The sequence below is a fragment of the Ambystoma mexicanum genome, chromosome 6q (genome assembly GCF_040938575.1).
Source record: "Ambystoma mexicanum isolate Mex_15411 chromosome 6q, UKY_AmexF1_1, whole genome shotgun sequence".
In the NCBI taxonomy this organism is placed as follows: Eukaryota; Metazoa; Chordata; class Amphibia; order Caudata; family Ambystomatidae; genus Ambystoma; species Ambystoma mexicanum.
This window is the reverse complement of record NC_090937.1, coordinates 248,572,719-248,600,074: the sequence shown is the minus strand read 5'-3', so window position 1 is coordinate 248,600,074 and position 27,356 is coordinate 248,572,719. Positions and strand designations below refer to the sequence as shown.

The window sequence follows — 27,356 nt, the reverse complement described above, 5'->3', positions numbered from 1 at the left end:
CAATGAGGAGGATCTCAGCCTTGCTGGCATTATGGGATAGATTGTTAAAAGCCACCATTCCTGAATCGTGGACAGACAGTCTGACACGAGAGAAGGAGCAGTAGAGGCTGAGGGGAGCCTGAAGGAGAGCTGGGCGTCATCCGGATAGAGCAGAAGTTAGAGATGCGGTGGGCAAGAGGTGCCAGGTAGTGGTTAAATAGCCAGGGAGAAAGAGGTTAGAGCCCTGGGGAACACCACAAGTAGAGCGGGATAGAAGAGGGGAAAGACCCAAGTTGGACCTAGGAAGAGTCGAGCAGTGAGAAAGGTCAACCAGGCAAGGGCCTGACCAGAGATACCCAGGTTGATTCGAAGATGATTGAGCAGGATGGAGTGGTCGACCGTGTTGAAAGCAGAGGATAGATCAAGGTGAATGAGGACAGAAGCAAGGTTAGAGTCCAGTTTAGACAACAACTCTTCATCGGTGTTCAGGAGAGCAGTTTCCATGCTTGATTGTCATGGAGACAACCAACAGATTCAGTGTGTATTTTAACTGGGAGATGGCCAGCTTTTCCAGAAGTTTGTCCAGGATGGAAATCGTGCGATAGTTTGCCAGAGAGGAAGGATCGGCAGAAGGCCTCTTAAGGGTTGCACAAGGGAGTGCTTGATGGGAGGTTCCAGTGGCAAGAGTGATTACAGAAATCGGCCAAGGCTGAAGCAAGGGTGTTTGTCCGCGATGGTTCTAGAGGAGCAGGTGAGCACCTGCTTAGGCACTGATATAATGGTATTATCTTGCGATAAGATGGCAACGGCTGAACAATTGAGTGATTACCTAGGCGTATGATGGCATTAACTGGCAAATGCTTTTGGAATACCTCAATCCAAAACTGTTGGCTTTGCGATTGCTTGATTTTAAAAGTAGTTCAGTGCTTGGAACAGATGTAAATCAAGTGGCTGAAGGCACACTTGGTTGATGCTTTTTTATTACACCAGAAGCCATTTACAACTGTAATTCAGCCATTCACTCTCAGCAGACTGCTGAGAAATAACCTTGGATAGCTAATGGTTGATGCTTGATAAAGCTAGCCCAAAGGCATCCCCTGAGGATGTGTTTTGGGAGGGACAGGTAGTGGGTGGAATTGGTCATTGAAATTAGCATGGCCATGGCCAGTCAGTTGGCTTTTAAATAATAAAACTCCCTCAAGCTGTGCGTCCCTACTCACAAGTCATCCCCCTCCTAATTCTATTCCAGTTCAATAGTTTCGGCTTGCAGCCAAAATTCAAAATCGAATGAAGTAAAAGTGTACCTCTGGTCCTTGGCTGCTGTGGTGAACTCTCCTCTGGTCCTTGGCTCCCTTGTAAGTTGGACCTTTGGTCCATCCCATCTTTGGTCTTTGGCTCTCTGATGGTCGGCGGCAAAAACAAGCAGCAAAACGCTTCAATTTTTTTGTCAATCACACAAACCAGTACCGTAGCTACCTGAAATGCACATAACCAATGCTCCACTTAGCTGACAATATATCTGAAACGTTCAGCGCACAGAGACATATTTTGTAAGATCTGCACACATCAATGTTGTAACAGAGCCATCTTGGCCTGATTCTTCTGCTAGTCCATTAGCCCCGCTACCCTATTTCTTGCAGTTCCTGAAGCTCCTAGAAAGTGGGGAAAATTGCAGATGGTGTGCAATGAAATACTCCATATTGTAGCATAACAGGACATAGCAGAGTGTGGGGCAGTACTCTGGGCAGCCTGAGCAACAGGGGAGAAAATATAATGTTGCTTCAACCACAGTTGGTCCGCTAAACTAGAATCTTTGGTGCACTGATTGGCTGGTGAGACTGTCTGCCTGTCAAATCAAGTGGTACAAGACTGGGGAGGGCAAGTGCAGCAATAGTGGAATTCTATGTGAGAGCATTGGAGCCTCTAGCAGAGGAGCACAAGAGTACACCAATTTGTCCCTACGCTTATTACAACTGTCCTATTGTAAGAGTGTAAACATAATCCCTTATAAGCACTCCAATTGTTGAAGTCTGGATGAGATTACAATATTTGCCCAGGATCACACAATACGCTAAACAGCGAAGCAGAGATTTTAACTCGCATTCCAGTGTAGGAATGGCCACCTTCTACCACGCTTAATCTTGGAACAAATAATTAAGTTTTGGGTGTCCAGGCCTACAATACTGTCCTATAGTTTACTTGCAAATTACACAAATTGCATGTAAAAATATAAACTGTAAATCCATATAGCAGCATGTTGAGCAAAAATAATATCAATGAACCTTATTTTCCACATCCTGAATTTAAAGATGCAAAAGACAAAATCTCTATTTACACACTTTATTTTCAGAGCTTTAAGACAAACAATAAAATAAACTCAATTAGGTTTGGCGATTCATCACAAACCTCCACCGTGTTAAGGACATTCACCTAAGGACATCAAAGCAAACTTTACTTTTTAGCATATCAAGATATTAGACATTATGGGTCTGAACAAATATTTCAAAGGTTGCTTTATTGTGTCGCTCGCTTTAACTGTCACATATTAGCCAGGTGATTAAATGTTCTTTCAGTTGAAAATTCACCATCTTGCATAAGAAAGGCTCTGTTCCTGATGACAAGAGACGTGCTGACGAGTTCATTACGGCACTGGCTGCAGAGCCAGGGACCCAGCCTGTGTCTCAAGGGGGCTCTGACTCAGGAAACTGGCAGTGCTTGATCATCCGAGCAGATTGGAGATTTGCCTCGTAAGAAAGAAAATGTGCCCGGGACCATATTCCTGATCCTTTGAACTGCTAAAGGCTCAGCACAGAAGCCCCACCCCTCAGCTTACATTTCGGGGGTGGGCTGAAGCCTGATTAGCGAAAGGACGTTGCACGCCTGGTATTGGACAGCGTTCCTTGATTTGCCTGTCTCGCTAACTAGATGCCTGCATGTTCATGTATACTATGCTAGTATAAAGTGAAAATGCAGACTCTGACCTAATCTTGCCAGCAAGATAACAAGAATTAAGTATTTATGGGCGACTACCTTGTCATAAAGAACATTTGTTTAAAAAAAGGCAAAAAAATCTATCTTGCTGGCACTGTTTTTATATTTGGATTACTAGTTTAGAAGAGCACTTGGACCCTCCTCGGTCCTTAGGGGACGGTGCATGTGCTGGCTTGATTGGCAGAAGCTTAATGTACTAAACTAACCTTCTTTGCAAACTCCCTGGTTGCTTTTTTATTTTTTAAAGTGGTCCAATATCCACATTCTTGCGGTGCCATTGTGTGCGATGTTGCTACGTTTACGGTACGGTGCCTATACAACTCGTACACATGACCGCACCTTCAGTTGGTAAGAGCAAATTGTTCCAGTGCTTTACTGCTGAGGAAAGAGTCACACAGGGTCGTCGATACTCAAGGTTTGACTCAGTCATCTGCTTAAGAACATTGCAGTATCGCGTAGCCCCTGTGAGAATGTGTTTATCGTATGTCAAGGGCAAAGAGGCGCTATGCTTGTAATTTGCAATAAGTTGCCCAGACAGCTGTATGCTGGTGCACAGACGCCCGCTGGTATAGATTTCCCTTGTGTGAGGATTGTTGATGTGTGGCACGTGGGAAGCGTGTGCGACTTTCGCAGCATCTTCAATATTGCTTAATTCCGAAGCAAGGGGCGCACTTTTGTTTTGCTGGCATGAAGGCTGGCCAAGTTTGGAAGTGTGTGGCTGACTGTTTGAGCCGCTGTGTGGTACGGCATGTGCTGCACACACCGCCAGGTGTAGTCTCAGGCCGGGGTTGGTAGAAATGCCCCGATGAATGCGCTTTTTGATTCCTGCCTTCCTGCTTCTGGTGTCACAGGGTGCTTTGGGCTTGGATAAACAATCTCAATGAATTTGCTTTTACTATACAAGAGCTCCAATTAGATTTGCTGTTGTGTTTCCGCACACAGAGAATGGTTGTAGATACTGGCCATTCGAGCTCTCATTAAGAAGGGAGGAAAAAAAGGCTTCTCTAACCAACAGTGGCAGATGCCCCCAATCTATTTGTTTCACTTAAACATTGCTTGCGGCCTGATCATTGCTTTCACTTAAGTCATTGAACACCAGTCAACTAAAAAAATAAAAACTTAGAAAGCCACTAAGTGGCATCCATTAATTGTCCAGCAACGTAAAGAGATTTGCATTCAATGAGAGCCTCGTCCCCCACCCTTCCCCCTTTTCCACCTCCTTCCAGCTGGGGAAGATTGTTTACAGTATATGCATCAGTTTGAGATTTGTGTAATGTGAAAAGTGTATAGGACAGGTTCTGTTCCCAAGTTAACTTCACGGTCAATGCACCCCTAAAGAATTTCTGTAAAGCGGCCCTCCATAAAAAGCGAACGGTCTGGCAGTCAAAGACTGTTATTTTGTATTGTAATGCTTTTGAATATAATTTTTTCACTGCTGTAAGTTACGGATGCTATACCCGTGAGGCAGAGCTGTTGTATTGCTTTTACACCATCTGTTGATTTTTCCGTTGACTTTTCACTGTAGGGCTAAGTTGTGCCAGCCTGTGGGCGTGGGGGACAGTGTTATGATTCCCTCCCTTACTTGTACTGTCCTCCATCTAAGTTTAGCTTATATGCAACACTTTGGGGAAATCGCTACATGATTTAATAAATACAAATGTAAGTTTCTGGGACTCAGACACAATACTGCACGTTCTACTGCATATGTATGCCCCATTCTCTCTATAGGTTGACGAGGGTCCCACATGGTTTTTATTCCCCCTTCAATGTGGTTTGTAGTTTCCAACCATTGCATCTCAGCAGTTTTGAAAATATCTTTTTTGATTATTGTTTATGATGATCTGGGATGAATGCTTTTTTTGATGATGGTTAGGAGCCATTTTGGCATCTTTTTTGTCACTAATGATGGGACCAGTTCGTTCTCGTTCGATGTTGCGGAGCGTGGAGCTATTTACTTGCTTTTCTGAATTTGTCTGCAGCCTTGTGAAGAGAGGACTGGCGCGGTAGCATGTGTTTATCTGACCTGGCGTGAAAGGGGTGCTGTTAATTGCTTTGCTGTGGGAGGTCATTTTATTCCCTTAAGGCAGTGGTCTTCAAACTCAAACCTTTTTAAGCTGACCCCCGCCCCCTCACACTCCCCATTGGGTAAAAATGTATTTTCCAGGCACCCCCACAAGCCACAAATGCTTATATTTTCTATTAAATGCTTATATTTTCTATTAAAAACAGTCACTATAATTCTGTTTGAGAGCTTTGTGCCCCCCCACCTACGGACATCCTTCGGGCCCCCCTTGGAGGCCCCCCCCAGTTTGAAGACCACTGCCTTAAGACACCCTAGATGTTGAGCATACAGAGGCCTCATTTTCGTGCGGTGCGGGGGGGAAATTCCTTCCCTACCCCTTTCTGGTTCCACACAATGGCTTTTCTACTGATCAGTCTGATCGCTTTCAAACCGTCGCCAAGTAGGAGGGTAAATGCTCCTACTGGCTGCCCCTCTCTGGCTTTAACGCTGTTGCTGCTCCAATGCCCCACAGGAATAGGTCCATGCCCTTCTCAGATAGGTGCACTTGATCATCTAAGTAATAATTTGGCTTATCCATGTGTATCATGGCATGGCGCATGTGAGAAACCTTGCCTTTGCAAAATGTGCCCATGGTTTGATTTACCTCTTCGCAGGTCTTTTCCACTGCTCATGAGTGCTGCACTATTTCAGTTGTGCATAATTTATGACGCAGTAGCAATGCTTATGTGGGGGTTGGGGGCTTCTATTGACGCTTCTGGAAGATAGTTCCTGGCTCATATTAGCAAATGTCTGGCTGCTAAGGTATAATATTTACTTTTTGTTCACCCAGTAAAGATCACTTTGGTTATGGGCTCTGTCCCTCTATACCGTCCTATTTCCAATCCCTATAATTTCCTGTACATGTTGCTGTCCGCAAGCTGGGTCTCTCTAGGTTGATATTTATATTTAAGAAACTGAAACAGGTGCTTGTCTTTTAAAGGACGCACACAAAATGACTCTGCAGCATTCTAGGTACAAGAGCTCTGCAGTTATATTGCCTCTCCAGAACACCCACCTCTAATTCGTTTTGGTTACTAGGTGTCGCTGAAAGCACTACCTATTGTCATTAACATAAATAGGGGCTTTGAATGTAGGTTTGTAATGCTTTTCAATGCGGGTGACCTATAAGGATGAATATATGTAGTTTGGCTGTGCGTGCCGCCCATTTAACACCCATTGCTAAGTGAAATCTATAGGATTGTCCTCCCATTTCTCCTCCAACCACACCTCTTTTTGGACTATTTGACGGAATTTCTACTGTGTGGTGAATTTGCCAGCCATTTTTACTTCCAAAATGGCATCCGCCTTCTGTTAATGTTATTTAAAAGCTATTTGACTGGATTGATCCATTCAAATATATTTACTGCAGCTTTCAAGTTATGTTGCACATTTAAACAAGGTAGTGTACGAGTTACGTTTTGGATTAAAATAGTTCTGAAAATGCCCATTTACTGATTTGTGGGAGTTGCTCCAGTGCTTTGAGATGTAAGCAGTAGCTGATTGGCTGTCCAGTTTGTTTGCTAGTGATGTCACTATTATGTGATTGGCTCTCGAGTATGTGCTTTTCTTTTTCCACACAGCATCCATTTTCTTTCACTGAATTACAGCCCGAGGAGGGCTCTTGGGCTCTAGGGCTGTAGTGAGTCAGTCAACCCGCATCCATTTTCTTTCACTGGATTACAGCCCGAGGAGGGCTCTTGGGCTCTAGGGCTGTAGTGAGTCAGTCAACCCGATCTTTGATGTATGTGTAATCATTTTAACTCTGTTGAGTCACAGCAGTGACATTCCAATCAGGGCTGGTGCTGGGTGTTTGCTGGTGACTTCCTACCTCTGCTGTAGGCTGCAGCTTGGGCCCTGTTTCTGAGAAACAATGCATCTATTTGTTAGTATAAAATGCAGGGCTGCGCTCCGTTCTCGTTCTGGCTACTTGGTTAAATGGTTGAGCTCCCTGGCACCCCAGAACAGGATGAACCAAGGCTAGGCTGTTAATTAGATTGTCAGCATTCCATGCAGCTTTGCAGGAAACGATACCCAGAGCGCACTGTCTACTTTTTATAATTGTTCTTTCATAATGCGCTTAGTTTCAAGGGGGGATCGGGATTCGAACCTGTGTTGCACTGCGTTGTCTTGCTTCCAAGACGAGCGGGTTGCCCCTGAGCTATAACTCCTCGCCTTGATACATTACGATGTATAGTTGTTTTATGCCATGAGAAATTTCAGCAGAGAGGCTCATTAAAACAACAAAGGGCTGGATGAATTATCACTGAAAGATAAAAGTTGTTCTTCAGTCTTGATGCTGTGCTGCCACTTAATGCCCCTCTTGTTCCTTTTAGTTAGAATTTGAGAAATCACTATAAGGCGGGGTGCGTTATGAGAGCTCTCGAGTTGTGGCTGAGGCCACCTGCAGCGTGGAACTTCAGGGGTTAAGAAAAGGGACTGTAATGGAAAGTAAGTTCATTGAAAATCAGAAACAACTTACAAACTGCTTTTTACGTTCCATAAGCATCATCCGGTGTGTGTAAAATGTAATCTTTGTATGTGTGAGTTTTATGTGATTTGGCACACAAAGGGGCACAGTTGAGCTGGTGTTGAAAAGGCACTTCCACTTGCATGTGTTGTCTTTGTATCTAGGTTTCCTGGACATTGCTTAATGCTGCCTTGTAGCCAGTAACCGGTTTTTTGTCATTCTGTTTAGCCCCACGCCAGTACCTCCATCAGCAGAGATCCCTGCGTGCGACCAGCGGAGTCTCAGGAGGGCCTCATCATGGGGCACCCTTACTGGCCCTGGGAGTTGAAGATTGGAGTTGAAGATTGAAGGCTATCAGCTAAACCAGCGCTCCATGTGGCAAAGCCTGTCCTTCCTCTTCCCCTTGTCTGGTGCTCTTCTGGTGGGCTTTTGGCCAAAGTAGAGGGACTGTTCTCACCCCTGGTCGCCAACTGGCCCCGTGTTGGTTTGCAATTTGCGGTTTCATCCACGTTGTCATCGAGGACTGGTTTGCGCTGTACTACTGTGACATTCCTGCAGATCAGTCCTTCCTGTCGCAGCTCTTCAAGATGACGTTTGTTTCTTTAGGGCTTCTATCCTGATACCTTGGTGTTCCAGCCGATTATCATCCAGTTTAGACCTCATTTCTCGTCCCTCGTACATTGCTGCTTCAAATTGATTGAATGTATTTCCCACCCTAGTTTTAGACTCCATCAGATCTGGGGGCTATTTACAATAGAATTGCACCCCATGACTTGCACCTGTCAATCAGTTTACAGCTCGTCTTTAAAAAAAAAAAAAAAAAAGCAAATGATAACATGCGGTCCTACTTGTAACACCTCACCCACCTGCTATCACCCAGCTCTTTGCGCTAGTGTCTAGAGATCATTTAGCCGTCTACTGCACTGTGACCATACTCCATTACTGTGTTTAGTCCCTGGGATTCAGCATGAATAAGTGATGTGTTGATGGCTGTTGTTTTTTTCTTTTTTCGGTGACAGATTTTAAAATTGGTGGTGCTTTGCATTCCTACTCAGCCCGCAATTGCTTTGCATATGGTCTCAAATGGCAATACCAATTGGCAGGTCGCTTCTGTCTGTGGGAAGCTTGTGCTGCGTCTATCGGTGCTGTAGCCATTCTGTGTGGGAGAGAGGCTTGAACTTTTGTGTTCTGTGTTGTAGCTGTTTCCCCATGTATGAGAGCTGCACTGCTGCTGTTTTTCCCCCCATGTGTATGTGAGAAACATGTACTGTTACGGTATTTGGTGTGTGTATGGCAGAAGCTCACATTTGTTCAGTGTGTATGGGGGCAGCATGCATCCCTGCAGTTCTTTGTGTGTGGTAGAAGCTTGCCTTGCTGCTGTATTTGTTGAGTGCGTGAGGGAAGCTTTCACTGCATGCAGGCCATGTTTTTTGGGTTCTTCTGAGGGAAATGTGCACTGCTGCGGCCCCTCATGGAAACTTTTTATGCGTGGGGGAATCCTGCACCGTGGCTGGTGTTGTGTATTGTGTAAGTAAAGCTTACGCCGCTGCTCCTCTGCTAAACAACTGTGGGTACATTAATTAGTGCTTCTTTTCAGTGTCCTTTGCCTGGCCTGTTTAGTCCCTATTAAACAGGGTTGCTTTTTTCACAGGTAGCAGAAACCTACATTTCTCTTGGCTCTAAAATCAGATGATAAAATTAACGCACTTGCTTTTTTTTTATCAGACATTGAAGGTTCAAAGCCTGAGCCAGTTTGCTGGTATTTGGACCATTGACCTCCAGGATGATTGGACTCACTGCAGCATGTGCGTTACTTTTCTGCCTTATCTTGAATGCACTATACATCTTCGAATTGCATGACCGCATAAAGCCAGTCCTGATAACAGAAGAGCAATATTTTAGGAGCTATTCACTTGATTACTCAATGAATCTTCCTGGGAGGGGGTGAGGCCAATCATGCCGTGGCTGCCTGGAAGCTTGAAGTAGGGAACCATGCAAAGGGACAAATCCAGCGTTCATTGTGAATGCTGTCATGAGATCCCACCTGAGTAAGACTGGGCAAAGCACCTGCCTACTTCTCTAGGCACGTATAGATTTACCAGTTAATGCCTGCACTCAACTCCTCAAATGACAGTCAGGGCAACTAGCATCCGAGCCAACACCACAGCAATGCAAGGTGCTCTTCGATGGTTCTGTTGAAGAACTGAGTCCCCGGCAGCACCAATCGCTCAACATCCTAAAATGGTTCCCTGATTTTGTTTATTTATTGATTCACATCAGCTGTATAAAGAAACCCACCATGTGCCCACACTGACAATTTCCATGCACAGTCACCTGTGCCATGTATGAAAGCCAACACAGTGTGGACTCTGTGCCCATCCGCTCCTGCCCCTGGAATATGTATTTGATGTTTGTAGATTTGCTTCATGTAAATGTATTCATGCTTGCGCCTGCTTGCATTTTCTCCAGCAGCATGTGCTTGGATGCTCATGTTTGCCTTAATGGGCAACTCTACCAAAAACTCAAATGAAATAAATTAATGAAAATTTGGGAGGGCATTGATGGCTGAAGTGAGGTGGCAGGTCAAAAATTCACTGGTAACACTTTCAACCTTTTTCATTCTACAAGGAGAGAGTATGGCAAAGGAGACATCAGATAAATGTAAGTATCTCTGGCGTGTGTGGGTGCAGGGAGAGCAGCGGCGGGCTGAGAGCTGTTTGCACTCATGGAATTGGGGGACACATTCTTTGAGCTGTAGAACCCAAGGAGAGACTGGGAACACGTGGGCAATGTTTTTGCTCTTGAGCTCTTGTTGCCTTGTTTGCAGTTGACTGTTGCCAGGCCCCTAAACTGCATCTTCACATCATCTCCGGCCTCTCAGTGGGGAGCGGATGCAGCTTCCAAATTTGGGTGACTAGGGTTGAGAGGACAACTTTAGAGTGTTTAAAAGTAGAGGCAGTCAAAATCTACGGAAAACGTGCTGAAATTCTGCAGACATATATTTTATATTTGTGGACTTCATAGCAGAGGGGAAGTCTCCTGGAACTGTCCAAACAAATCAAAATCTGTAGGTGATTTCTAAAACGGGCTGAGAATTTTCAAGCTCTGAACGCCTAAGAAATTGGCTTTTTCTGCAGCAAAATCTGCCTGCAGATTTTAGAGTGGTAACCCCGGACACCGCGAACCTAGTCTTCAGGTTTTCATGATGTACTTTAACGACCCACATTCCCATATATGCCAGTGGCATTGTCACATCTTTGGGTTCAGTTTTACGTGTCTAGTCTACATATGTCGGGGAAACGTTCAGAGAAAGTGTGCACATGCCAATATTCGGCCATCAATTGGCAAACACAACTTCATATGCCCAGCTTTAGCCTTGCTTGCCAGTGTACTGCATTTGTATGCCAGTCAGGAACACCTTCACTGGCCAAGGTTGAGCCTCAAGTTGCTATGTTATGCCCAGGTTAATCCTCTTCTGTCCCTTTATAACCATCCAAATGCCAGAACATCTTGAAACGCCCAAGTTCAACTTTACAGGTGTAGCTTCACAATGTTGTATATTTAAGATCCACAGCTATAACCTCTCAGGCATACATGCAACCTCAAATGCCTAGGTACAGCCTCATTCTGGAAATGGCTTCGTACCACTTTCCTGTGTATTGCATCGCATAATTAAACACGTTCAATTAATGGCGTGGGGCCCTCCCCGTAAAAGTTCTCTGCCAGTTTCCGCAAATGTCGTATACGTACAGGAAAGGCATCAGTAGCCTAAGCTTTTGGTGCTCACTACACATGCACAGTACCAAAAACCGCAACAGTATATGCCAGTGATCTTCAAACTTTGGGGCTGGCCCCCTGAAGTGTGTCCAGGTGGGGGCACAAGGCACTTCCAAAAGAAGTGACTGATTTTAATAGAAAATATAAGCAGAAATTATGCATCGGAGGGGGCAGCAGCAATATTTTTATTCAAGGGGGGCTCAGCATAAAAACGTTTGACTTCCACTGGTATATGCTGACCGCCCTTCCAGAATGGGCCAGCAGCAGAAGTGCCAGGCATTCTTCCAGAGAAAAAGTATAGCACATACTGTGGCAATACACGCTTGTCTCCCACATAGCAGCTATGTCACAAGAAGTAGCAATGAAAGGCTCCTTGACACATAACCTCTACGGAGCATAGCAAGCGTCATTCCCACAGAACATGCACAGGACTGGCAGTAACAGTTCACAGGCCCCTCTTATGTTCTAGGTATAGCAGAAGTAATACTACCTATACTCTCACAAAAGCAGATCTTACAGAGGAAGCTTCTGTCCCACTCGCTTAGCACACAGAACAGGTACAGCACAAGATGCAGCAGCAGTGCAAGCTTTGCTCCCACAATATAGGTACAGTACAGGCCGCAGCTGCACAGACCTTTCATGCACTTGTCTGGCAAGGTGTGCAGCAGAGTGAAATTTGGAATAAAGCCAAAACCTAGGAAAATTAGTATTGTGAAAAGATAATCAATTTAACTAGGAGGCGAGGAGGGCAGCCGACTAAGAAGGCCAAATAAATAAAATGTTTGACATGTGTATGGGAGGACAGGTCAAAGAGACCCCCCCCCTGCAGTCCCCTCCTTGTGATGTCCATGACTCATCAGGGCCCAGGTGGTGGGTGGACCACTGGCCGACACATCGACTAAACGTACTGTATTAGGCTAGGCCCAGGAAATCATTTTGAAAACCAGAACGCCATTTTAAGACGTGACTCCTTGTGCGCTGCAGCACGGCCCCCACCTTTAGAGAGTCCTCGTCTACCCTGTTGCCTCCACTCCCTGGCAGATCCGCTGAAAGCCCGTTCCCACGACCAGTCGGACATGAGCTAGTGTTAGAGCAAACACTGTATCTTTCACCTTCCGCAGTGCATCATTATCCTCAGCGTGACCCGGGCAGCGGGGCTGGCTTGGAAAATAACTGTAAACCGTCCTGGATGAAACAAAAGCCTTAATCCCACCCCAGGAAACTGCTCATACATATATTGCATTACAATGATATCCCCTGTGCACGACTTCCGTGCCAACAATCTACGAACACTGTACGAACAAAAGGATGTGTCATTGTGTGACCGCATGGTCTCGACACTCAAACCCTCTCTCGGTATGCGCACACACTCGGGGCCCCTGGCCTCCTACTATGTGCCCCTCTAGGGTTAATGTAAAGTGAATGATACCAAGTCCTTGGCTACCCTGATGCTGCTAGAGTGCAAAGGAACACAAGCGCAACAGTATTGTGAGCTCATGTAAATTGCTTAAATGGGATCCGTAGAATGCCATCAAGTGTAAATGTACAAGTTTAATGTGTATTACTGCTGTCAACCGTATTGGTCTGTTGCTCCTGCGTGCTCCACCAGCCCTAATGCTACCTCGCGTATCGTGTTTACAGTGTGATGCTAAAACTGCAAATATTGCAAATACTTACCCTATAGTGACTAATGGCGTTCTAGATATAGTTAACGAATTCTGAAATGAATATGTACTGCTGTAAATGCTATAGATCTGTGACCCCGCCTTAGCCATTTTATATTATGCGAATCCCTTCGTTTTACAGTTTGCAGCTTGCTAGAAGACTATCATTGTGGGCATATCCAAGGCCACCTCTCCTCCATTCCCACTGAAGCCTGCCAGAGAAAGCAAAGGCCCGAGCGACACCGCCTCACCTCCCCCAATTCGGCTGGAGCCGTTTCAGGCATTCATGATTCCCCCGCAGCTCACATGGCTACGAACAGCCACCTGAATTATTTACAGCCCAGCAGCAAAATCTGGCCCTAACCAGAGGCCAGAGATGCCCCCTCATAGGTCCCACGACCCATCAGTCCACCCCAGATTAATGACGCTTGTAAAGGAAGACACCTAATATTGTACCGACTTTGTGTAAAAGCATTCGTCATGACTTCTAACGAGACCCAAAGCCTGGACAGCTTACCCCATGCCCTGGGACCCGACCCCGTGGCCCATGATACCTAGTCAACAGGATAACAGCAACCCTGTATTGATGTATCGCCAAAGTACCCCACCTAATGCGCATTCCTCCTGTGTTATATTAACCTGTAGAATAACCTATTGTAGGATTTACAGGACAACTGACATTGCAGCATTGAATGAATGGGGTGTGCCTGGCCCTTAGGGCAGAAAGCCAAGAAAGACGTCCATCAATGACACTGACCACGCCTAACCGGACAGCGTCTCCTGGATGAGCCCAGCTGACCTGCCCACCCCATGTTGGCACCCGGCGGTGTCCACTAACCACAGAGAGACACATCACAGCTGCACATATAGTTAGTCGACGCCACCCAATCCCCATGTACATGTGCCCCCTATAGTGTGTAGGTGCCTATGACACTTTTTGTAAATAAAAACGCCTGTCTTTGCTATTGTGAGACGGAGCGCTCTCGGAGTTTGCAGAGTTCTTTGCATGCCCTATTTTGACTTAGATAAAGCTTCCCTTAAGCTCACCCGCACTTGGTCCTAGCCTTATTCCCATTCGTGGGAGAGTCCATTCTTGCCTCTCATTGCGGGGAGGGTCGTGCTATATGGGGACGCTCGCCTTCAGTGGTGACCCGACGTGATTACATCTCCTGATACGTCCTTTCCGTCCCCTGTGGCACGAAAATCTCCGGTCAAAGGGGAGACGCACAGTACGCCTGCTCCGGAAAGCTACCTGCCTATGGCAACTGGTACGCTCAGAAGTGTGCACGTATTAGAGAAAGGGTAAGGGATCCCATTTCAAAAAATCCCCTTTGAGTACCGCTCGCCAGAGCTGGGGCTGGACGTTGAGCGTGAGGCAGCGCCGCCTGGACGAACCCAGTTCAGAGACTCTCGGTTCAAGGCGGGCACGTGAGTATTAAGTACGAGTGATCATACGGGGAGTAGGGGAAGGGAACAGGATTTAAATTTAAAAAAAAAAAAAAAAAAGAGGTCATTTAAAAGGGGGACACGGTGGGGATCACTAGAATCAATACTAAATCTTTTTTTTTTCTTTGCATATGGCCATTAAGATCAAAAGGTGAAAAGAGATAAAGCGATGGGAACCTAGCTCTGCAAGGGGGTAGAAGGGGGCGCCGCATAGTCCTATCTTGACTAGTACTGGGAATATATGAACAAGTGGAGAATAAGATAAAGGTGTCTGGTAGAAAAAGGAGACACAGTGAATATATTAGTAAATGCTTTTCTTTCATTCTTTCTGGGTCTATAAATGAAAATAGGTGAAGTACTTAGTAAAGACAAAAAGAGATTCGTGTGAAAAAGGGGGACCTCATAACAAAGAAAGAAAGGTTAGGTGAAACAAGGGAGGGGAGAAAGGGATTGAAGGCTAACTTCCCATAGGGTATCGACTATCATTGTATGTGCATTATATGTGTTGAAACAAAGCCATGTTATGATGATTTTAGTGAATTGTAAAATGTGCATGATCATGGTGTGGTCATGGTAAGTGTGACCTACGGACATTATAAGGTGGTAAGCCCAATGAATTAAGCTGTTTCTTTTGAATATTTGTGCTGGAAATATTGGTAGTGTGCAGAAGGTGGTTTGCTCTTGCATATGCCCCCTAAGTAATTTCTATTATAAAGTACATAACCGCACACCCCCTTATTGCCAAGGTGTCAGAAAAGCATAGCATTTTAGAGATAACATATCTATACATATATTGTTACAGAAGCCAACCACATACAGTGGGGACAGAGACACCCCTGGCTCATATCTGTAAGAGTTTACCTGGATATGCTGAACGCATTAGAAAGTACCACGATCAGTGGGTCACAGAATTAAAGGCAGAAGGTCTGCCCCAAATATGGCCCGAAGGAGGATCTTTTGATAAAAATGTTCTAGACATGGTGGCTACATGCATTTTCATGAAGTATAAGGGGAAACAGTTCCACAATAGGAGGGAGATATTAGATCTCTGGCGATTGTTTGAAGAGGTACCTCCCATCAAAAAGATAGAGCCGACTACCAATTTGCCATCTACCACAGACAACCTGTTACTGATAGCCAAAGGCGATAAAGAACTGACTGAGGAAGAAAAACCAGGTGAAGTGACACAATTGTACCCTATACTTAATAAATCAGTGCCCGCATAAGGATATAGTGACCCCACATATGTGCCCCCAACTCAAGCTACAACAACACATGGCCCGACTGCACCCCGCCATAGACAACGTGGACAGATATGCACACCCACAGTAGACGTAGAGAAGTTAACAGAGGATTTAGATTCAAGGCTCTCATTAGCAAGAGATGAATTAGCTAGAATTAAAAATATCTGCGAGCAAAGTGGGACGAACGCAGCCCGACTAGAGCAAACACCAAGGGCACAAAACAATGACTGGACGATTGAGGAGGGGTGGAAGAAGGGGGAAATATTGTTCAGAATACAAGAAGAGCCCACGAGAATAATAGAAATAGATGGGGCAAGGGAGCATGCAGATGATGAGCTTTTGGTTACAGGGGGAAGAGAGGACTTGTGGTGTGATGTGGAGGACGATGAAGAAGTAGGTGGGAGATTAAGTGTGGCAATGGGAGGAGAGAGTGGGAGAATGGATAGTGCACATCTGGGGAGAACAATGGATGAGGAATGGACCGGGCAACTAAGAAACAGGCTAGGGAGAATGGCCCCGCTAGGAAGGAAGGGAACGAAGGTGAGTACAAGCAAAGCAACAAAGGGGAAGTTACAACTCCCATTGATACACAGGGGCGGAGGGAGACCAAACTACATACCCTGGGCTCAAATGGATAAGGCCAATTTGTTAAGACTATTACCACCACTGTCCAGAGGGGCAAGTAAGTGGATATATGCATTCGAGAAACACACAGCGGGGGTCCCACTGGCGGTAGGCGATGTAAAAAGCCTACTAGTATCAGCGGTTGGGGACCATGCAGATAAGTGTGGATAAAAGCCAGTTTTCCGGGGATAACATTAGATTGTGACCGTCATGATGGTGCTTCCTTTAACACAGTACGAGCACTAGTGTGGGACGCATTAAGAGAAACATTTCCAGGCACACCAGACTTGCAGTCGGTTATGCAATGCACAAGGAACGAGGGGGAGGATGCTATCGATTACATTTTTCGGGTACAGGAGATGTGGAGAGCGGAAATGGGCACGCCCTGGTACCAGTCAACATCATTATTTTATTTCATAATCAAGAGAGGATTACCAAAAGAGGTACAAAAAGCACTTGACAAAATTGCAGGAATCGAGGCAAAGGGGTGGCCCGAAATATAGAGTATAATAGTACACCACTGCAAACGAATAAAGGAACGAGAAAAAGAAATGGCACAAAAAAGATTGGCAGATGAAGCCAAGTTAGTACAAATGAAACTGGTGAAGGTCGCTGCAGCAGTAGCGGCGCTCCCACATAGTAGGGAGGGAGACTAGGAGGAGGAGGGGCTGGTAGCGATACAGGGGAGGATGGCAGCGAATTGGGCAGGAGCGGTACAAGCACAGTGGAACGGACAGGAGCAGTACAGAGGTCTGCAGTGGCAGGATTGGGCCCCTCGCGGGGGACGAGGTGGGTACAGGGGTCGCAGAGGAGGGGGGCAGGGATACGGTGGTAATGGAGGATATGGGGGGCAAGGCCCTAGAGGTGCACAAGGGAGCTGCTAGAATTGCGGGAGGAGGGGGCACTTCTCACGGGAATGTAGAAACAGACCAAACCCCGGTTTTCAGGATGTGGAGCAATACGGTAACCCCCACCCAGGGAGCCCATATGGCCTCCAATGGGAAGACAACAGAGGCCAGAGGAGTAAGGATATGGAGAGCAAAGACACGTTCAACACAGCAGAACACAGGGTCACCCACAGAACGATGAACCTATGCACTACACACCAGGAAACCCCTTCGCCACAGTTGCGAACGGGGCACCTGCCTCAGCCCCCTATAGCGGTGTGGCGGTTGTGTCAGGCAATGTTTTTAGTCCGGGGGGAACAATGAGGCAGTCAGCATAGGACAGCCCACAGGGAACACTTGCGTGTCCCGTCCTATCTACCACCTGCAATGCAGCAGAGGAACCATTAGTGGGGGCGCAGATAGGAGACAAGCAGTTCATATTTATGGTGGATTCGGGAGCCGAAAAGTCATGCATACGTGAGGGTCGGTTTCCGCTTTCTAACCGTAGGTTGGAGACGCAGGGGTTCTCTGGGGCTGTCATCGAAGTTCCTTACACAGAAAAGTTGGATGTGACCGTGGGGGGTAAGACAGTGAGGACGCCCCTACTGTATTATGAACATTCCCCAATAAACTTGCTCGGAAGGGACCTTCTCAGCAAGCTCAATATGACTATATCCTTCACAGAAAGAGGGATAGTTTGCTCAACCCCAGGAATATGCACGCTGCGTGTAATGCTAGTGGTACATGCGCGAGCAACAGCACCAGAGATACGTGGCATGCTGGTAGATGAAAGTGTGTTAATTGAAGGGTTGAAAACTCTAGCACGAGTAGTACCTGAGCTAAAAAGGTTAGAATGGAGGGTACCAGCAGAATTCATCTTCCGCCCAATAGTACGCACAGACATTACACCAGGGTCAGTGATATCTTTGGATTTGCACACAGTACAGATAACAGCCTAAAGAATTGCAGTAATTGGTATGGACATAGAAGGGTGTGAATGGCGCACTTTGTTGTGCATCAATGGTGACAATGCCTTACGTGATCTATCAGATGAGGATCTCTTTTCAGACTCAGAAAGTGATGGGGAAATAATAATGGAAATAGCAATACCATGTGATATCTTGATCCAATCGAGACAAGTGCCTGTACAGTTAATGGCTGTGGTGGGAGCCACACCTTCCTTCTTTGATGATGACATGAAATTAGTGCCAAGCAACTTGTGGACTACAGGTCCCCATGATGTAGGGTTGTTGCACGGAGTTACCCCAGTCACGATAAATGTAAAACCAGGAGCAATCATGCCCCGAGTCAAACAGTACCCATTGTCCTGCAAAGCTGAGGAAGGGATAAAAGAAACGATAAGTGCCTTATTGGCCCAAGGAATAATAGTACCCTCAAATTCCCCATGTAATACTTGCATTTACCCGATCAAAAAAGCAAAGGGAGGGGCATGGAGGATGATCCAGGACCTACGCCCACTAAATGATGTCATTCAAAAAGAGTTTGCCCTAGTCCCGAACCCTGCATCAATACTTTGCAGTATCCTAAAGAACGCATCATATTTCACAGTAGTGGACTTGAAAAATGCATTTTTCGCCATTCCCCTGGCAGAAGAGAGCAGATACTTGACAGCATTTACACTAGGGGGGAAAAGATATGAGCATTGCAGGTTACCACAGGGTTACTGTGAAAGCCCCAGCATATTCAATCGTATCCTCCACGAAGTCTTCGGAAATTTGACAGCTGAGAGTACAATCATTCAGTACGTAGATGACTTACTCATATGCGCACAGAATGAGGAAGAGTGCAGGAAGGACACAGTTACACTCCTAACACTGTTAGCCCACAAGGGGTACGAAGTGGATAGAGGGAAACTACAATACTGCCAACAAGAAGTATTATATCTAGGCCAGCTGATATCAAAGGATGGCAAAAAGATAATACCTGACAGAGTAGAAGCAATCACAGCAATAAAAGAGCCAAAAACGGTAAAAGAAATGTAGAAGTGTTTAGGAATGTGCAACTATTGCAGAGCATGGATACTAGACTACGCAGAATACACAAGACCTTTTCTACAAGCACTCAGAGGCCTAGCGGGAGAATAAAGAAATAAAATGGTCAAAAGAGATGAGTGACTCGTTTGAGTGATGCAAACAGCTAATTTCAAGCGCTCCCGTGCTTGCCAACCCGGACTATGAGCGCGAATTTTACCTGTTTTCTCACTGCAAGGGAACACTAATGACCGCTGTTCTGACACAAAAGACATCCATGGGACACAAGCCATTGGCTTACTACAGTGGCACACTAGATGCAGTTATGCAAGGACACTTTGCGTGCAAACAGTCTCTTGCCGCCATTGAGAAAAGTGCCACCATAGTAATAGGATGCTCTGTTACATTATATGTGGAACAATCCCTTTTCGCGATACTGGAGAGATCAAAAAGCACACGAACAACACAACGAGCAACAGCATATGAGATAATATTATCCAGCGCTAACATTCACATAGTGAGGTGTAGAACAGTAAATCCAGCGACATTCATCACAGAGCCATGTACAATAGAAGACATGCAAAAACACGATTGTGCAACATGCACAGGAGAAGAGGGTGAGGGCCCGGTGGTAAGTGAAAATGCCCTAACAGAAGGAGAGGTGTACTTTGTAGATGAATCAGCATCAATTGACATGGATACGGGTGAAAAACATATAGGAATGGCGGTAGTGAGACTAGAGGAAGGTGAGTACGAAGTGCTAGTACAATATCGCCTACCATCACACTTTTCCGCACAAGCAGCAGAGCATTTTGCCCTAATTAAAGCCTTACGTGCAGCCAAGGGATGCATAGTCACAATTATCACAGATTCAGCATACATGACTACAATGGTACACGGTGGTCTGGCCCGGTGGGGGCGGAGAGGGTTTTGCAGGGCGGATGGGACACCAGTGCAGCATGCCGAGTTGCTACAGGAATTAATTGAGGCACTTAAAGAACCTACAATGGTAGCAATCGTCAAGTGCCAAGCACATACGTCCAATACAGATATTGTATCTTTGGGAAACGCGGCAGCGGATGCTGCCGCCAAGGAGGCGTCATATTTCCAAAAGGAACCTGCAGGTGAGTACATGTTGCAGCAACAAGCAAGTGAGGAATTACCAGAAGGGTACAATGCCATGCCCATATCACAAATACTAGAGTTACAGGAAGAAGCAAGTAATGAAGAAAAAGCATTGTGGGAAAAAAGGGGTTGCAGGCAGTCGGCAACAGATTTACTATGGCGCCAAAATCACACAGGTAAAGTGGTGATGCCCATTAAATTGATGGAGATAGCGTTCCAGCAATTGCACTTTGCAGCACACAATGCCAAACCACACATAGCAGCAGAAATACAGGAAGATTGGTTTGTGCCAGGGCTCCAGGAACATAGATCAAGGTTAGCAATGGAGTGCACAACGTGTCAAATATACAATTCTGGGATGACATTACGGACACTCAGAGGGACAATTCCAAAGCCAACCGGGCCCTTCCGGGAACTACATATTGACTACGCAGACATGGGGGGAAAGGTGTAATGGGGTACGCTACATGATAGTAATTGTATGTCCATTTTCAAGATGGGTTGAGGCTGGTCCATGTGCACGTCCAAATGCTAAGTGCACAGCAAGGTTCCTAGTGAGGGAAGTATTCCCGCGCTGGGGAATTTACGATGTGATTCACTCAGACAATGGCACTCATTTTGTGAATGAACTGTTCAAGGAAGTTACTGCATTATTGGGGATCAAACACAAGCTTCGCTCGATTTATCACCCTCAAAGCAATGGCGTTGTGGAGAAGATCAACGGCCTATTAAAAGAAAGATTGTCCAAACTATGCTTCTCACTCAAAAAGAACTGGGTGTATTGCTTACCCCTAGCACTAGTCGAGCTGAGAAACCAGCCAAGTAAGGACCACCACTTGTCCCCGCACGAGATTGTGACAGGGAGAAGAATGCACACAGCACATTCTCCGCTGCATAGACGCTCAGATGCACACAGAAGCGCCACGATATTAGGAGATGAATTCACTGATTATCTGAAAAAACTGACTAGAGCAGCACGTGCAATCTCAAGACAATTGTCACTGCCATTTACAAGAGAAGAGGGAAACCAAACTGTGTCATTTGTGGAACAGGGCCCCCAAGGACAATTAATGCCAGGGGATTTTATTTATGTTAGAAGCTTTGTGCGTAGATGGAGTGCCCCAAGATTCCATGGCCCATACGAGGTGGTTTTTTATACTCCCACAGCAGTCAAGGTTAAAGGGCTGAGGTACTGGATACATTTAACAGACGTACGAAGGGCATACAATAATGTTCAAGAGGAAGTGGATGAGGAGGCGCAGACAACAGCAAACGATAACAAATGAAAAATTGAACGAAAAAAGTGCACATAAAAAGAAATGTATCCGGTATATTAATATGCTAACAAAAAATGTGACTTACAGGTATGAGAAAGAAATAAATGAATAACATTAATGGTTGAAATGAAAAATGGAAAAAGTGATCAAATATGAATAAGAATGTTTTCATCTCTCTCTCTCTCAAGTATATACTTAATGCACTTTTATGTTTAAAATAGGAACAACCATGGCAACAAACGGGCAGCCCGCAATGGAGAGCAGTAACGAGATATAGAAATGTTATATTAGAAAGTTGTAGATGTTCATATGAATGTCGATTGTGTGTATCGTATTATTTTTTGTGATACTGTTTGGTATAAGCACATATTGGTTCATTGCATTCGTCTCTGTTGAGATGAATCAGGGGGGAGGGGGGAACAGAAGTAACATTGCAAAGGAAAATATAACAACTGAAAATGCAAAAGAAGGTGATTTTTTTGGTATGGAACGGATACCAGCTTGTGTGGGGGTATAACATGAAACCGCCCAAAACAACCAACCATTCCAAGAAAAGCAGTGCTGAAATAAATGCTAGCATAAGTCCCCTGCCAAATGTCTCAACTAAAATGCCCTCAGTCTAAATGACCGCAACCCTTCTGTCATATCGTGGCTTTATAATACCCCCACTACCCCGCCCACACAAGTAACAACCCCTACAGCAGGCAGTACCTTACATCATAGAACAACGGAAGAGAACAAAAAGATGGCAGAAACGTTTGCATCTCTGTATGATGAATGGACAGAAGGGGATGTAGGAAAAGGGGGGGTATAGAGCACACATCGCCCATGAAGCTCCGAGATATCTTAGCAGTAATAGGAGGAAAAGGGAGGTGGGAAGTAAGGAAGTATGACGAGTATTATGGTCTGGGTTTAGATCAGATGGAAGACCCAAGACACCCTCACCAGACTAACAAATGGTATGTAGACATGAGCGCGACTGCTAAACAAACAACAAATGAAAGCTGTTATGTCTGCTCTTTTATCCCCCATGCCTCAGGAACACCCAAGGTGTTGCTTCCAAAAGAATTGCCTCTGATAAATGCCCAATGTCTCCTTCATCTTACGCTGTGCAGAATTAAGAACACCTTTCAGGCACACGAAATAACTTTTAGCATGCTGCAGAATGAGAAAACATGCTACCCGAAAGTGGAATATGCCTGAAAGAACAATGTTTGTAATAAAGGGGACATTATTCACAGACAACCGATGGAAAGACGAAGAAGTTACATGCAAAGCAGAGGCGCTGCGGGGAGTGTCATCTGAAAAAATGCAGTGGATTGAAAGAACATGTACACCCATCTGGGAAGAGCACATCGCAAAGTTATCGTGGGTGACTACCATTGAAAAACCGTTCAAACTGCAGAAAGAAATAACATATGAACTATGCTTCCAGGGGGAAGGAAAGACCGCAATGGGAGTAAACAAAGATTGCAACAGGACTCTCACCATCCCGGACATGAGGAAGGGGACAGCAGCACTCATGGACACCTACTGGGTGTGTGGCCGCCAGGCATACTTGCATCTTCCGCAATCATGGAGCGGCAGTTGCTCATTGGCCACACTACATTCAGCGCTAATGGTAATACCAGAGAGCCACATCAGCAGGGGTTGGAAGGGGCAAGAAGCGCCCAGTGAAAATAAGGCCCAACCGACAGAAGAACCGCAGATGTATGTTTTGTCCTCTGGCAACAAGGAGGACATGCTGTCCCGAAACAGATGATCATCTAACTACATATCCAAGGCCTCTTCAGAGCTATTGGCACAGATCCCAGACAGATATCGATTGTTTAGCTCTGCAGAGACCTTCTTCGCATCACTCATTCCAAGCATCCAGGCACGGGCAAATGCTAAATGGCTCCAAATAACACGCTGGGAGCTGATCCAGTTGGCAAACGATACAGAGGAAGGTTTCAACGTGATCAAGGTAGAATTGAGAGCCCTGCGGCTAATGACAATGCAAAATGGGTATGTCTTGGACCTATTAACAGCAACGGACGGAGGTGTTTGGCGAAAAATTGGAAGTGCATGCTGCACTTTCGTACCTTCTGAAGACGCTGATAATGGCACATTGTCCCATGTGATCGCAGCAGTGCACAACCTAGGAGAAAGAATGGAAGGTGGGACAGAAGCAAACACGTGGTTCGATAACCTCTTCTCCTGGGTCCCATCATGGCTGGGATTGACTGTTAAACTACTAATGCCAACAGTAGTGTTTTTACTTCTAATTTTTTGTGTGTGCCAGGTGGGCCTTCCATGCTGTGCAGGCGCAGTACCTAATGGTACATTGATGATGGTGACAATGGGCAATGCTCGAGGCACACCAGTGCAAGCTATGCAGGAAGCTCAAGTGCAAACAGGTGAAGAGCCGGGGCCTAAATACCAGATAGTGCCGGTATACTGCAATGGGGGAGATAGTAGATAGATTATGGCACACAACAATTAGAGAGCCCCAGGAACTGGAATGGTATGAAGAGGTGTGGGTAGACTTGGAGGGAACTAGGGATTGTATATAGCTAACTTGTACCCCAGACGAATATGCTAGAAGGGGAGAAAGCCTGATGGGGGTGTGCAGGGCTTGGATGCCAATAAAGGGCACCCTGGCGTGGGATGAGGCTGTGGCTGATGAAAAAGAATGTGAGAGGTTGGGGGAGTTACGGTATTTGTTACTTAAGTAACGAAAGGGGGGAAATGTATGAGAGGACAGGTCAAAGAGATCCCCCTCCCCTGAGGTCCCCTCCTTGTGATGTCCATGCCTCATCAGGGGCCCCCCTGCCACCAGGGCCCAGGTGGTGGGTGGACCACTGGCCGACACATCGACTAAATGTACTGTATTAGGCTAGGCCCAGGAAACCATTTTGAAAACCAGAACGCCATTTTAAGACATGGCTCCTTGTGCGCTGCAGCACGCCCCCCACCTTTTACAGAGTCCTTGTCTACCCTGTTGCCTCCACTCCCTGGCAGATCCGCTGAAAGCCCGTTCCCACGACCAGTCAGACATGAGCTAGTGTTAGAGCAAACACTATCTTTCACCTTCCGCAGTGCATCATTATCCTCCGCGTGACCCGAGCAGCGGGGCTGGCTTGGAAAATAACTGTAAACCGTCCTCGATGAAACAAAAGCCTTAATCCCACACCAGGAAACTGCTCATACATATATACATATATTGCATTACAATGATATCCCCTGTGCACGACTTGCGTGTCAAAAATCTACGAACACTGTACGAACAAAAGAATGTGTCATTGTGTGACCACATGGTCTCGACACTCAAACCCTCTCTCAGTATGCGCACACACTCAGGGCCCCTGGCCTCCTACTATGTGCCCCTCTAGGGGTAATGTAAAGTGAATGATACCAAGTCCTTATGCCATGGCTACCCTGATGCTGCTAGAGTGCAAAGGAACACAAGCGCGACAGTATTGTGAGTTCATGTAAATTGCTTAAATGGGATCCATAGAATGCCACCAAGTGCAAATGTACAGGTTTAATGTGTATTACTGCTGTCAATCGTATTGGTCTGTTGCTCCTGCGTGCTCCACCAACCCTAATGCTACCTCACGTATCGTGTTTACAGTGTGATGCTAAAACTGCTAATATTGCAAATACTTACCCTATAGTGACTAATGGAGTTCTAGATATAGTTAACGAATTCTGAAATGAATATGTACTGCTGTAAGTGCTATAGATGTGTGACCCCCTTAGCCATTTTATATTATGCGAATCCCTTCGTTTTACAGTTTGCAGCTTGCTAGAAGACTATCATTGTGGGCATATCCAAGGCCACCTCTCCTCCCTTCCCATTGAAGCCTGCCAGAGAAAGCAAAGGCCCGAGCGACACCGCCTCACCTCCCCCAATTCGGCTGGAGCCGTTTCAGGCATTCATGATTCCCCCGCAGCTCACATGGCTACGAACAGCCACCTGAATTATTTACAGCCCAGCAGCAAAATCCGGCCATAACCAGAGGCCAGAGGCGCCCCCTCATAGGTCCCACGACCCATCAGTCCACCCCAGATTAATGACGCTTGTAAAAGAAGACACCTAATATTGTACCGACATTGTGTAAAAGCATTCGTCATGACTTCTAACGAGACCCAAAGCCTGGACAGTTTACCCCATGCCCTGAGACCCGACCCTGTGGCCCATGATACCTAGTCAACAGGATAACAACAACCCTGTATTGATGCATCGCCAAAGTACCCCACCTAATGCGCATTCCTCCTGTGTTATATTAACCTGTAGAATAACCTATTGTAGGATTTACAGGACAACTGACATTGCAGCATTGAATGAATGGGGTGTGCCTGGCCCTTAGGGCAGAAAGCCAAGAAAGACGTCCATCAATGACACTGACCACGCCTGACCGGACAGCGTCTCCCGGATGAGCCCAGCTGACCTGCCCACCCCACGTTGCCACCCAGCGGTGTCCACCAACCACAGAGAGACGCATCACAGCTGCACATATAGTTAGTCGACGCAACCCAATCCCCATGTACATGTGCCCCCTATAGTGTGTAGGTGCCTATGACACTTTTTGTAAATAAAAACACCTGTCTTTGCTATTGTCAGACAGAGCGCTCTCGGAGTTTGCAGAGTTCTTTGCATGCCCTATTTTGACTTAGATAAAGCTTCCCTTAAGCTCACCCGCACTTGGTCCTAGCCTTACTCCCATTCGTGGGAGAGTCCATTCTTGCCTCTCATTGCGGGGAGGGTCGTGCTATCTGGGAACGCTCGCCTTCACATGTTAAACAGAGAGAGAGATATCAACTACAACCTGATGCTGTGTTCATCAATTGATGCACAGGCACAGCAGGGTTCCATCACCTTCTAATGCATGGGGATATGCATGTCTGCAACTAACAGGGAAGTTCCCAAATTTGGGGAACTTGCGTCCCCTGTGGCTCAGTAGACAAACCAAACTTTCTAAAAAGAGCTGACGCCCACAAGTGGGCAGCTATTTTACTTTCTAAAAATAATCATAACAACACGTTCATGTCTTCATTTGAGGCATTGTATTCCTATTGCCCAACGCGTTTCGAGATTCAATTTCTCCTCTTCAGGGGCTTTATATGTTAAGCATTTCTACAAAAGAATATCAAATAGCAAAGTGTTAGTTGAATTATTTCACTTTGATCAAAAGTGCATTGATTTCTCATTCGTCCTTACACTAAATCAAAAAATAATTCATTTTAGTACTGCCTGAACATAGTTGTGCAGTTAAAATCAATAACCATATTTCTGCTTCCGTAACTTCTGTTTGTAATGGCTAATTAACAAAAATAATGGTAATCAATAATAAACATGGTGAGTAGATGGCATCAATCCTATATGAAGAGTCAAATTCATAAAGCAGTGTAATGCAATGTTTTCCACAAGCAGCAGTCTGAGTACAGTGATATATTACATTGATTCCCAAAAAGATTTTTTTGAAGCCCAAGTAGTGAGCAAAAACAGTTTTATGTCTCTAAAAATTAAAATAACTAACCTTGTATGAGTAGCTGCAATGCTACTGTGTCTTCTGTATTGTTTCCCCACTGGATTCTACAACGTAACCCTCATTCAGAGTCCTTTGCTCTGTATTGGTAAGAGTTCATATTCAGAAAAAAAAATGACTCAACTGCATTCTAATGCAGCCTTGATAAATTAGCTTAAAAAGAAGTGAAAAGCTCACCCTGGTCCTAATGCACCCGGTATTTTAGGAGGGAAGACTTCGTGGAGAATCAATCTAAGTAAAAAAAAAACGATTCCATATGTATAATAAGTCAGAGTACCTCAATGATGG

General features: G+C 45.6%; 1 long non-coding RNA gene across 1 annotated transcript in view; it reads left to right on the top strand.

The window, feature by feature from the left end:
- Nucleotides 1-27,356, top strand: part of LOC138515944 (uncharacterized) — a 43,437-nt gene that overhangs the window by 3,684 nt on the left and 12,397 nt on the right. The window contains exon 2 of the long non-coding RNA XR_011282184.1: nt 7,728-9,304. This is a non-coding gene — a long non-coding RNA (uncharacterized lncRNA). The remainder of the gene's footprint in view (nt 1-7,727; nt 9,305-27,356) is intronic.